Below are 12587 nucleotides of genomic sequence, written 5' to 3' on the forward strand. Positions count from 1 at the left end.
CCTAGCAAGGTTCAGTCCTGCCGAAGGATACAAAGATCCACGGAAATTCAACTACGTTCGACGTCGGAGCCCGCCACCCCCGGGAAGCGGCTGGCGCAGTCCACCCAGCCCGGCTGCAGGTGTCTATTCTCTTTGGAAGTCTATGGGTTTCCGCACGAACAGCCTGAAAACGTGAGTGTCGCTTAGAGTGCTTAGGCTTTACTAGCACGTACAGTGCTTCCTTTTTGCAAGAGCTGCTGTTGGTACTTTCTTGACTTGCATGACACGTTTCAATGTTTTCTACACTCTGAAAAAAACTTTTTGCGCTGATGGCAGTTCCTTCATGCCGGAGTAGCTGCTTATCTCACACTTTAGATAAACGAAATCATATGCATTGGATAGCTGGTGGGATCACAGAAAGTACAAAGCATATTTATGAGAACTCTCGCTCTCTCAGATGGAATGCGTTCACCTTATGCCGGATTAAAGCGAACGTGACATATCCTTGGACGCGTGAACTCGCGGCCTCTCGATCACAACGCACTGCTGGCAGGAGTAGTTATTTATTTAATAATTACTCCTGCCAGCAGTGCGTTGTGGTCGAGAGGCCGTGCTTTTGCAAACGGAACTCCCGTCTTTCTCGGTGTTTCGAATGCGAAATCTAATGTATGCACCATTTTCTGGCTGCCTATGTTCATTTCTTTCTTTCTCTGTTGACATCTTTTGTACATATACAGAAATCGAAACAAAAGATTTGTGGCAGCACCCATCTCAAGATGAATGTCGGCGGTAATGCATTAGCAATGAATCAGTACAGCGGCACAACGCATTGTCACTGTCGGACCATGGGATTTATGAGGTGTTTACTGCAGCGGGGGTGTTTTCAGACTTGCACATTGCGAGACAATATGTTCTACATCCCCATCTGTGTTGCCACAAGCCCTACGCAGTGTGCAATCGACAGTGGTGTCGAAGCGCCTGCGCTAAGTTTGGATATAAAAGCTCCTGCCCACACCTCGAACAGGCTCCTGCCGACGCTCCTGTATATTGGCTCTGGGCAGATGTCCGTCTCCCGCTCTGCAGCGTGGACTTTGACTCCAGAGCTAGGCAGTACGCTTCCGTCTCCTGCTAGGTTATGCGTTCGTCCACCGCTCGGGTCCATTTCTGCGCATTGTCCGCCCGCATAGTGTGGCCGAAAAAGCTGAATTTCCGGCACATGTGTTGAAGGCACTTCATCCAGAGTGTGCGGACGCAGTTTGTACTGATTTACGTGCGAGGCGCTCTCCAGCCATCCATCAGCCGGAGTCTGCCATCATAGGCAATCTTACTACGCGCTTCCCAGGCCTAAAAGCTGGACCATCCGAGGCCTCCCTGTATGGCTTCATTCGCTACCCTACCATGGCAGCCCGCACTTAAACGGCCCACCGCTCGCTGAACTATCTCCGGTCATTCCCGTGTTTGGGCTGTTAGACTGATAACTGCATTATCAGTAAGCGCGAGGACGTGGACCCTTTTCCGTAACTCATGAATCATGAGGAAACGGTCAAGCACTAGTCTGCGGAGGACATTTCCAACTCGCATTGAAGCCTTGCGCAGATCTTCATGTGCGATCATGCATTCGGGCTCAGCACACAGTTTGACACCCAAGTAGCGATAATCTGTCGCCAGCGTTCATAAGAACACGGCGCCATCTAGCTTCGCCGCCACGAAGCCTGGGCGTGGCCTCTGAAATGCATGGCGCCCCGGTGCATGAGAACGCTGAGAAACGCGCCATGCAGCTACAGGGCTCCTTTCTCGTGCTTTCTTTATCTGGACCTGCTGCGCCATCTAGTGGCACTGCCGCGAAGTCCGCGTGTGGCCTCCGAGACGAGAAGCGTGGGGTGCCGGTGCCTGCGAGCGCTGATAATTGCTCCCTCGCTTGCCACACACTCAGTGGCGCGTGCTGAGTAACCCAAGTTGGCGAGAGGTTCCATGAAGAGCTTCGGCCAACCTCGGCTGCACGTGCCACCTGTGGCGATCGCTATTCTTTTCCTTAGCATTCGCTGCCTACCGAGCCATCTTGAAGAGCAGCACATACCTAATGCACTCGTGGTGCAGCTCGCTAAAGCGTTGTCGTGAAAGCCGTTCATTGAAAAGCGGTACATACCCTGAGCGTCGGTGGCGCAGCCTGCTAATGCTGCGGTCCTTGAGGGTCTCTTCTGAGGTGGGTTTAATTTCGCTCAGCATCGGAGAAATTTAAGGAATTTTTTTCGTCTTTGCAGAACGGCACATTCCCAGTGTGGCATACCTAGTTACCCCAGTTGGCGTCAAAAACGTTCATTGAAGAGCGGCACGTACCTACATACCCATGCAGTAACCCAAGATGGCGTCAAAGAGGTTCACTAGAGGCTAGCAAATACCGAGTGTCACATACTCAGTACTCCAAGTCGGCGTCAGAGAGTTTCTTCGAAAGTGGGTACCTGCCCAGTCCCGGGCATGCAGTGACCCATGTCCGCGTAAAAGTGGTTCACTAAACAGCGGCATGTACGTACACGTCGCCACATACTGTTACCCTGTTACCTCAGCACAGCATCCCGATTCGCTACCTATACCAATACTAACTACCCAATGATCCAGGTAGGTAGTAGAACGGTTAGATACAAACAAATCGATAGATACATAGGTAGATACAGAGACAGAATCATGCATACGTACATGGTCCCTGAAAAGTGCGTGCAGTAGCCTATAAATGCTAACACATTAACAAAAAGCTCAACATAATGATGGAGTCTTTTGCTACGAATGCAGTTCTGCACGCAGGCCTTATACAAATAGGCAACGAAGGCTTTTGCTACGAATGTAGTAATGCGTCCAGGCCTCATAAAAATAGGCAGGGGACACTCCTTATCCGAGAAGCGGCCGTATAAGACACAGCCGACAAAACCAGCTAAACGCCCAGCCAGATGCCAGCGTCAGTATAATACCAGGTTTCAACTAGCGTTTGAGCGTTTTCTGTTTCATTGTGACATATGACACACCAGGCGAATTTTCGCCGTCGTCATCGCCGCGATGTCTTGTTTTGTTTATTTGTTTTTTTTTTACCTAGGGAGCCTACACGCAAGTCTTGAATGTCATCACTATCATCAACAGCCTATTTCTATGTCCACTATACGGCAAAGGCCTCGCCCTGCGATCTCCAATCACGCCTGTTTCACGCTTGCTGATTCCAACTTGTGCCTGCAAATTTTCTATTTTAATCGCCGCACCTAATTTTCTGCAGTCCTCGACTGCGCTTCCCTTCCCCCTTGGCACCAATTCTCCAACTCTGATGGTCGACCGGTTATCTACCCTACGCATTACGTGGCGTGCCCAGCTCCATTCATGAAGGCGAAAGCATTATACGCCCCATTACGCGAAAATCCGTCGGCTTTGGCGGGACCGAAAGATGCTACGAAAAATGGCCGACGGCTCAGAGTAAAAACGCGTCGAAAAATGCGCGGATTAACGGTAAATTTCTCAGAGACGTTTCTGTAAACAAAATAAGTTAATGGGTTTGAAGAGAAAATCTGCTACATTTTTCAGTCTGGCTGGCAATCGCACCCAGGCCTTCAGGTTGCGAGAAGAGCACGCTTCCTCGACGCTACAGCGGCCCCACGGTTCGGATTTACTAAAGGTGTGCCTAGTCACGTCGCAGTCATCTGGCTGCACGTGGCATCACACGTCACGTCGCAGTCATCTGGCTGACTAAAAAAGTGACCTATTGCGCGCATTATTTGGCACGTGATGGCACAGACAATGGAGAGAAGGTGGCATCACGCCATGAGTGTATAACATGAACGCATTCGTGAGGTTCCGAGGTAAACCAACGGTTTAATGCTATAGCATTCCCGCACGTAAGCTGTCTTAACTGTCTCTGCCAAACTTTTCCTGTTATTATTGCTACGGAACAATATGTGCGATCACGAAAAGGCGAGCAGTGCGAAGACGACGACGATGAGAAGCTAGCGCGGGCTGTTGCCTCTTGGCCGAGCGCAGCGTATTTTCTTGTAAATATACTTGTACATAGCTTTTCCTCTGCCTCTCCCTACGTAACATATCTGGTGGAGGTGGACGTTCCCTGTACCTCGTCACGGAGCTTCGCAGTGGACGGTACGTCGAGCCTCCCTTCATGGCTCCCGGCGACGACAACCGGACTCCCCTGGCTCCGACACCTGCTGCCACTTCGACGACCTACATCACTCTCCCCGCTCCCCGTGATCCTGGCGTATTCTCGGGCAAAGATGGGGAAGACGTCGATGACTGGATCAGCCTGTATGAACACGTCAGTCGCAATAACCGGTGAGACCCTACTATTATGCTCGCCAACGTAGTCTTTTACCTCGGTGGCACACCTAGAGTTTGGTATCGCACGCACGAAGATGAGCTCACCAGTTGCGATTCACTTAAGACACAGCTTCGGGACTTGTTCGGCAACCCCTACGGTCAACAACTTACCGCGCAGAAGGCGCTTCCCGGCCGTGTGCAGACGTCGACAGAGCCCTATGTCACGTACATTCAGGACGTCTTGGCTCTGTGCCGCAAAGTTGACACCCACATGACTGACTCAGACAAGGTTGCCCACATCCTCAAAGGCATTGCCGATGACGCCTTCAACTTGCTCGTTTGCAACAACGTAGCGACGGTGGATGCTGTTATAAAAGAGTGCCGCCGCCTGGAACTCGCTAAAAGCCGACGTATTGACCAGCAGTTTGCCCGTCTGCCCAACACCCCAGCGACATCTTCCTGTGCCGACACTCCTCGTCCCAACAACACTGCCGATGTTACCAGGATCGTCCGGCGTGAGATCGAGGCCGCCTATCCGGCTGCCTTCGACTCCAGTCCCACCAACACATCTGCAGTCAAGGTCTCACTGATCCAGGCAGTTGTCCGCCAAGAGTTCGAAAACCTGGGTCTTCACACCATCTGCTCGGCCCATCGTCCTGATACCCGCCCGGCTTCTTCGATTCCGCCCCGCCCCGCACCTTCTTACCCACCACGTTTCCGCAACCCATCTGAATGGCGCACTGCTGACGACAAGCCCATTTGTTTCCACTGCCATCGAATCGGGCACATTTCTCGGCACTGTCGCAGTCGCTGGAGTTCCCCGACCCGGTCTACTTATACCGCCTACTCTCGCCGCACAGGTGGCCCTTCTCGTCCCTATGCCGCACGCTCCGATAACGCCGCCGCTGATTCTCCTGCACCGAACCGCTCCTATTCTCGTTCGCCTTCGCCCCAACAACGACAATCTCGCTCTCCCCAGCCCCGTCGCTCCTATTCGCCGACTCCCTTCGGACGCCGCTCCCAGCCGGAAAACTAGACGATGCAGCGCCTCGAGGTGACGCTGCATTGCTCCCTACGCCGCCAAATCCTCTACTGACGTTGCCCACTCATCTGAACCTTCTTTACGTGCAAGTCGACGGTGCTTCTGTGTCTGCACTCATAGACACTGGGGCGCATTTGTCCGTAATGAGCGCTGACCTTCGTAACCGGCTCAAGAAAATTATCACGCCCGCCACGACGCCTGTTGTCCGTGTCGCCGATGGCTGAACAGCCCCTGTAATTGGTATGTGTACCGCCCGCGTCTCCTTCGCCGATCGCTCAACAATCGTGCTATTCACAGTCATCGCCCACTGTCCCCATGACATCATCCACGGCTTAGACTTCCTCTCCGCACATTCTGCTCTCATCGATTGTTCCGGCAGTACTCTCCGCCTTGACCTGCCTGTTCTGGATCCTGCTGAACCCCACCCCAGTCACCTCAGTTCCGTCGACTTCGTTCGCTTTCCACCTTCGGCAGTGACCTACGTTGACCTAGTGTCTTCCCCACCAGTCCCCGACGGTCACTGCATCGCGGCTCCTATGCAAGACGTCCTCCTTACACACGGGATAACAGTACCTCATACAGTTTTATCTATTACGGCGAATTGCGTCTGCCTGCCATTGGTCAACTTTGGCTTGACGACACCAGTGCTGCCACGCGGGATGTCTCTGGCCAAGCTTTGCTCATTCGCGGATCACTCAGTAGCATCCATTGCAGTAGACGACACTTCATCCGATGCTCCTCTACCATCGCAGTCGGCAAATTGTACCATCGCTGACTTACAGAAAATGCCGAACTCTACCGCGTTCTGTTTTCCTACCACGATATTTTTGACTTGAATGATCGTCCTTTGGCCCAAACTACAGCTGTCAAACATCGCATTAATACCGGCGATGCCCCTCCTATTCATCGCCGCCCGTATCGAGTGTCACCAGCTGAGCGTCAAGGTATTCACGCAGAAGTTCGCAAAATGCGTGCCAAGAACATTATTGAACTATCATATAGTCCATGGGCGTCACCTGTTGTACTGGTCAAAAAGAAGGATGGCTCATGGCGCTTTTGCGTGGACTATCGGCACCTTAACAGGGTTACCAAAAAGGACGTGTATCCCCTACCTCGGATTGATGACGCCCTTGACTGCCTCCACGGTGCTCGCTATTTCTCCTCTATTGACCTTCGCTCCGGCTACTGGCAGATTGCCGTGGACGATCTCGACCGCGAGAAGACTGCTTTTGTAACACCCGACCGTCTTTATCAATTCAAAGTGATGCCGTTCGGTCTATGTAACGCCCCTGCCACTTTTGAACGCATGATGGACTCCCTTCTTCACGGTTTCAAATGGTCCACGTGCCTGTGCTACTTGGATGACGTTATAATATTCTCCCCTACGTTCGCTACGCACCTCGAGCGCCTCTCAGCAGTCCTGGGCGTTTTTCGTCGAGCCGGTCTGCAACTCAACGCATCGAAGTGTCAATTCGGCCGTCGCCAGATTACCGTCCTTGGACATCTCGTTGACGCGAACGGAGTGCAACCGGACCCAGGCAAGATCCATGCTGTTGCGCACTTCCCTGTTCCGAAGTGTGTCAAGGATGTGCGCAGCTTCATCGGCCTTTTTTCGTACTTCCGCTGTTTCGTGAGAAATTTCGCCGCCATAGCACGACCACTAACCGAGCTTTTGAAGAAAGACGCCCCTTTCCAGTGGGGCGATAACGAGGCCTCTGCATTCTCACATGTAATCGACATTCTCACAACGCCTCCCGTTCTGGCCCATTTCGATCCTTCTGCGCCTACCGAAGTCCGTACTGATGCCAGCGGTCACGGAATTGGCGCAGTACTGGCACAACGCCAGCATGGCCACGACCGTGTTATCGCTTACGCCAGCAGGCTCCTCTCACTCGCGGAGCGCAACTATTCCATCACTGAGCGTGAGTGTCTGGCCCTAGTTTGGGCGGTTGCGAAATTCCGCCCATGCTTAAATGGCCGACCCTTTTCCGTTGTCACAGACCATCACGCCCTTTGCTGGTTATGCTCACTGAAAGATCCTACAGGAAGACTTGGTCGCTGGGCCTTACGCCTCCAAGAATATTCGTATACTGTCACCTATAAATCTGGCCGTCTACACAAGGACGCTGACTGCCTGTCTCGCTACCCGGTTGACGAGTCTGACGACGCCGACAGTAGTAGCACCAACGGCATTTTCTCTGTGTCTGCCTTCGCTAACATCGCCGATGAGCAGTACCGAGACCTATCGCTGCGAGCACTTATCGAGCGTCTGCGCTCAACACCTACCGACGCATCCGTTCGCCGATATGTCCTCCAGGGCGGCATTCTGTATCGAAGGAACTTCCTCCCTGACGGCTCTGATCTTCTTCTTGTCGTGCCAAAACAGCTACGACAGACTGTGCTCTTTGAGGTGCATGACGCACTCACTGCAGGACATCTTGGGGTAACCCGCACGTACGACCGCGTCCGCTGCCGCTTCTATTGGCCTGGTCTCGCTCGCTCCGTTCGACGCTATGTTGCTGCCTGTGATCCCTGCCAGCGTCAGAAAACACTTCAGGTGCTACCTACCGGTCATCTCCAGCCGATCACCGTCCCTGTAGAACCGTTCTTTCGTGTTGGATTAGACTTGCTCGGTCCCTTTCCCACGTCATCCTCTGGGAACAAATGGGTAGCCGTCGCAACTGATTACGCCACCCGATACGCTATCACGCGGGCTCTCCCTACCAGTTGCGCCACTGACGTCGCGGACTTTCTCTTGCGTGACATTATCTTGCTTCATGGCGCCCCGCGACAGCTGCTTACTGACCGTGGTCGAAACTTTCTCTCGAAAGTTATCACTGACATTGTGCGTTCCTGCTCCATTCAACACAAACTGACTACCTCATACCATCCTCAAACCAATGGCCTGACAGAGCAGTTAAACCGTACTCTTACCGACATGCTGTCCAAGTTCGTTTCCAAAGACCACCACGACTGGGACATTGCCCTTCCTTACGTAACATTCGCGTACAATTCTTCCCGGCACGACACCGCCGGATTTTCTCCATTTTATCTACTGTACGGTCGCGAACCTACCTTGCCCCTAGACACGGCACTTCCTCCTGTTGCGATCTCAACAAGCGAGTATGCGCGCGACGCCATCGCCCTCGCCGACCATGCACGCCAGCTTGCCCGTGCTCGACTGACGGCCTCACAAGCCACTCAGCAGTGTCATTACAACGCCCGCCATCGTGACGTACAGTTTTCGCCTGGTGCACTCGTGCTCCTGTGGTCGCCCTCCCGTCACGTCGGACTTGCAGAGAAGCTCCTTTCGCGATACACAGGGCCCTACCGCATGCTGCGCCAGGTGACGCCTGTGACTTACGAAATTGCTCCTGTGGGTTCAACCTCGTCCTCTCTTCTGGCATCAAGTGATGTCGTGCATGTCAGTAGGCTCAAGGCCTACTACACTGCTTCCGAGTCCGATCTTTAGTCGCCCCGGGACGGCGCTTTTGCAGCCGGGGGTAGTGCTACGGAACAATATGTGCGATCACGAAAAGGCGAGCAGTGCGAAGACGATGACGACGATGAGAAGCTAGCGCGGGCTGTTGCCACTTGGCCGAGCGCAGCGTATTTTCTTGTAAATATACTTGTACATAGCTTTTCCTCTGTGTCTTCCTACGTAACAATATCAACTAGAATATCGACTATACGTCTCGCTCTATTATCCACACCGCTTTCTTCCTGTCTTTTAATGTTACGCCTAACATGTTTCGTTCCATCGCTCTTTGCGCGGTTCATAACTTGTTCTTGAGCTGCTCTCTTAACCTCTAAATTTCTGCCTCATATAGGTAGCATAGGTAGCATAGGTAGATTGCAATGATTGTACACTTTTCAGTGACAGTGATAAGCTCCCATTCAGGATTTACTAGCGCCTGCCATAGGCACTCCAACCCATTCTTAATGTGCTGTAAATTTCCTTCTCATGATCAGGGTCTCCTGTGAGTAATTGACCTGGCTAAACATACTCCTGCATAGACTCTAGAGACTGACTGGCGATCATGAATTCTTGTTCCCTTGCCAGGCTCTTGGTTAAGGTCCAACTCTTACCTCACTCTTACACTTCGTTGGTTAAGGTCCACAATAACTTGTAATTGTCCCCAGTGCTGCTTAACAGGACAACTGTCACGTCATCTGTAAACAAAAGTTTGCTGAGATATTTGCCGTTGATCCGCATTCCTAAGTCTTCCCAGTACTTCTAAGCATGGAGTGACTATCATTGGAGGAATTGTGTCTCCGTGCCTGACCCCTTTCATGACACGTAATTTTCTACTGTTGCGTAGAACCAAAGTAGCTGTGGAATCATTGTAGATATTTTATAACATATCTACGTAAGTGTCCTGTACTCCTTGATTATGTAAACCATCTATGACTGCTGGTATCTCTACTGAATCAATTGCATTTTCATAATTCATGAAAGTCATATAGAAAGATTGATTATACTCCGCATATTTCTCAATTACCTGATTGATGACACGAATGTGATTCATTGCAGAATATCCCTTCCTGAAAGTAGCCTGTTCTCTTGGGTGACTGAAATCAAGTATTGCCGCAAATATACTCAAAATTATTTTGGTGGATATGCTATCCAATACTGAAAGCCATTAACGGGTGTATAATACTTCGATTCTTTATCGTCTCAGTTCTCTTTTTTTCTTGCCGACCGAGCTTAAATCCGTTTAGGGCCTGTAGTATATAATTATTTAAAATAACATGGATTAGTATAGCGTTGGCATTCTTCCAGATCTCAGGAACCCTTGTCCGGACATTGTCTAGAACCCTTGTCATGAGACATTGCATATAAAGGGCAGCAAGCTTTTCAAGCATAATATTTCTTCCATCTTTGACTAAATCGGCTATTATTTCATCTTCTTCTGGCGCTTTTCCGAGGGTTATGTTTTGCAAGGCCCTTCTAATTTCATCTCAAGTTGTAGAATGAGCCTCTGTAACCAGTCCATCACTACTTTGAATTAATAGCGTGGCTGCTCTGGGTACTGTGATATCAGTATATAATTATTCAGCTGATTCTACTATATAATCGAAGTTGCTGATGACATTATCTTGCTTATCTCTCAGTGCATACGCCTTGCTTCGTCTTATACCAAAAGAACAGCCTGGTGAGCTAATTGGCACTGCATAACTTGAGAGTAAGCGTAAGAGAGCACTTAGGACGAAAAATGGGGACGAAAAGGGGGACTTGCAACTGCTGGCCACAGTTGTTCGCAGCATGTTAAGGAAACCCGATGAGTATCCGGATTCCGCTGCCAAACCGGCCAGATGCAGAAAACGGGTTTTCATGCCGTATTTGCACCAAGTTAGCCATTGTCTGAAGAAAATTCGGAGTCGTGTTGGCGTTGACCTCGTCTTTTCAACCCTTTTGAAACTACAAGGTTTGTGCGTGAAAGTAAACAAAACTACAAGGAAGCGTCATGATTGCAACAAAAATCACCGAGAATAGTTGGTTTCGTGCATGGAAGAAGTGGTTTAGGGTATTTCTTTACACTGCGGAAAAGAAGATATTGGACAGACGGAAAGGTGCCTCGGTGATCGCTCACAGGAACATTAGAACAATGTTAGCAATCTGGTTAAGACTGGTCATCTTGCCACACACTGTTTCCGTTGTGGCTATAAACCCTTGTTTGACAATGCACAAGTGGTATCCCGAAACCCGGAATAAGTGAGTAGGGAGCCTGCCGAGACGTTCGAGACGATTAGAAGCAATAACTCTGTAAGTTGTCCTGGGTCGCTGTCAAAAAATTATATCTTGTTGCTATCGCGGTATTGGCCTGTAGTGGGTGATTGTGCCGAAAAGTATTCTATGCTGTGCCGGCGGCTTTTTCTTTCTGTTGTACCATGGTATATATGTGTTAACTATGTGCAGTAAAGATTCAGTTGTTAGTAGCGCTGTGTCTTCAGCCCCTTCTGTTGTCCTACGTGCTCTCTTGCGCTTAACGTCAAGTTACCCTATGCCAAGTTTTCTTCTGACTGATTTCATGCTGCGGACATTTCTTTACTGCTTCCTCAATCTTCCCCACGTTATAATTTCGAATATCCCTTGCTTTCTTCTGGTTGATCATTTGTGATATTGTGCAGGTAAATAGGTACTGTTCACTTTTTTCCCCACTGTACTCGATACATGGCGTTAGTTGTGCTGTCAAGCCCACGGTGTTGCTTTGTGATGATTTCTGATTAAGCTCATGTCATTGTTGAACTGCTGCTACTAGCAGGTATCATCGAAGAAAACCGTGGCCCTAAAACTCAGTCTACTACAACGCAGGTATCTGGCGAAATTATGTTCGCGTTGAGCGAAATTCAAGCCGGTCAAGCCACGTTACAAATTGAAATGAAATAAATATGTCACAAATTATCTCAAAACAAAAAAGGTTTTGATCACACCAAAAAGTAACTGGGCCGCATGACGCGTTTCTCAGCGTTCGCTCGCACCGGCGCGCCGTGCATTTCGGAGGCCCCGCGCAGGCTTCGCGGCGGCAGCGCTAGATGGCGCCGAGTGTTCTTAGCGAAGCGCGAAAGATGAATCCTGCTGCAGTGCACGCCTAATACATAACACTGTTTGAGTGGTAGCAATATGTTGGATCGATATACTGATTCAATGCTGACGCGTTACCGTCGGCAGCCATGGTGAGACAGGTTCTCAATGCATGGTAGATGCTATGCTGTTCGACCGCCAAAGTTGCTCAAACCAAGTCTATCACGCAAACTAAAGTGATAACTTTCACCTTCCTATTGCAGCCGGTGCTTCGCCCCTGCGGGCAGAACTGCCATGTTTTTTATTTTAATACACCTGGAATTACATTTTTGTTTTTATTTCCACCCAGAAACTTTTTTTTTCGTTTGTGTGAATATATTGTGGTGATACCGAAAATTTTCGGCGCGTAAGCTTTTCAGGCAGCGAACATTGGTGCCAGTGCTTGCCCTGTCTTCTTCCTCGTGTTTCGTTTCTGTGTGAGCTGCCCCAAGAATATATAGATTTCAACTTGCCCGCTTTTCAGTCCTTCTGCATTACTGGGAAGACTTGCTTATCACTTATCAATGGTTGCTGCAAGCGCACACAGCTCGCCAGCGTCGACCTTTGGAAGAAGCACTCCTTTGTCTGGGCTGCCAATGAGGCGGTGGTCGATAGCGCATTGCACGGTCATCACGAATTACTTTTGCGCACACGCTGTACGTAGCAGGAACTGCGGCCGCCAGTGCACGGAGATGCAGT

Source organism: Dermacentor andersoni, chromosome 9 (genome assembly GCF_023375885.2).
Source record: "Dermacentor andersoni chromosome 9, qqDerAnde1_hic_scaffold, whole genome shotgun sequence".
In the NCBI taxonomy this organism is placed as follows: domain Eukaryota; kingdom Metazoa; phylum Arthropoda; class Arachnida; order Ixodida; family Ixodidae; genus Dermacentor; species Dermacentor andersoni.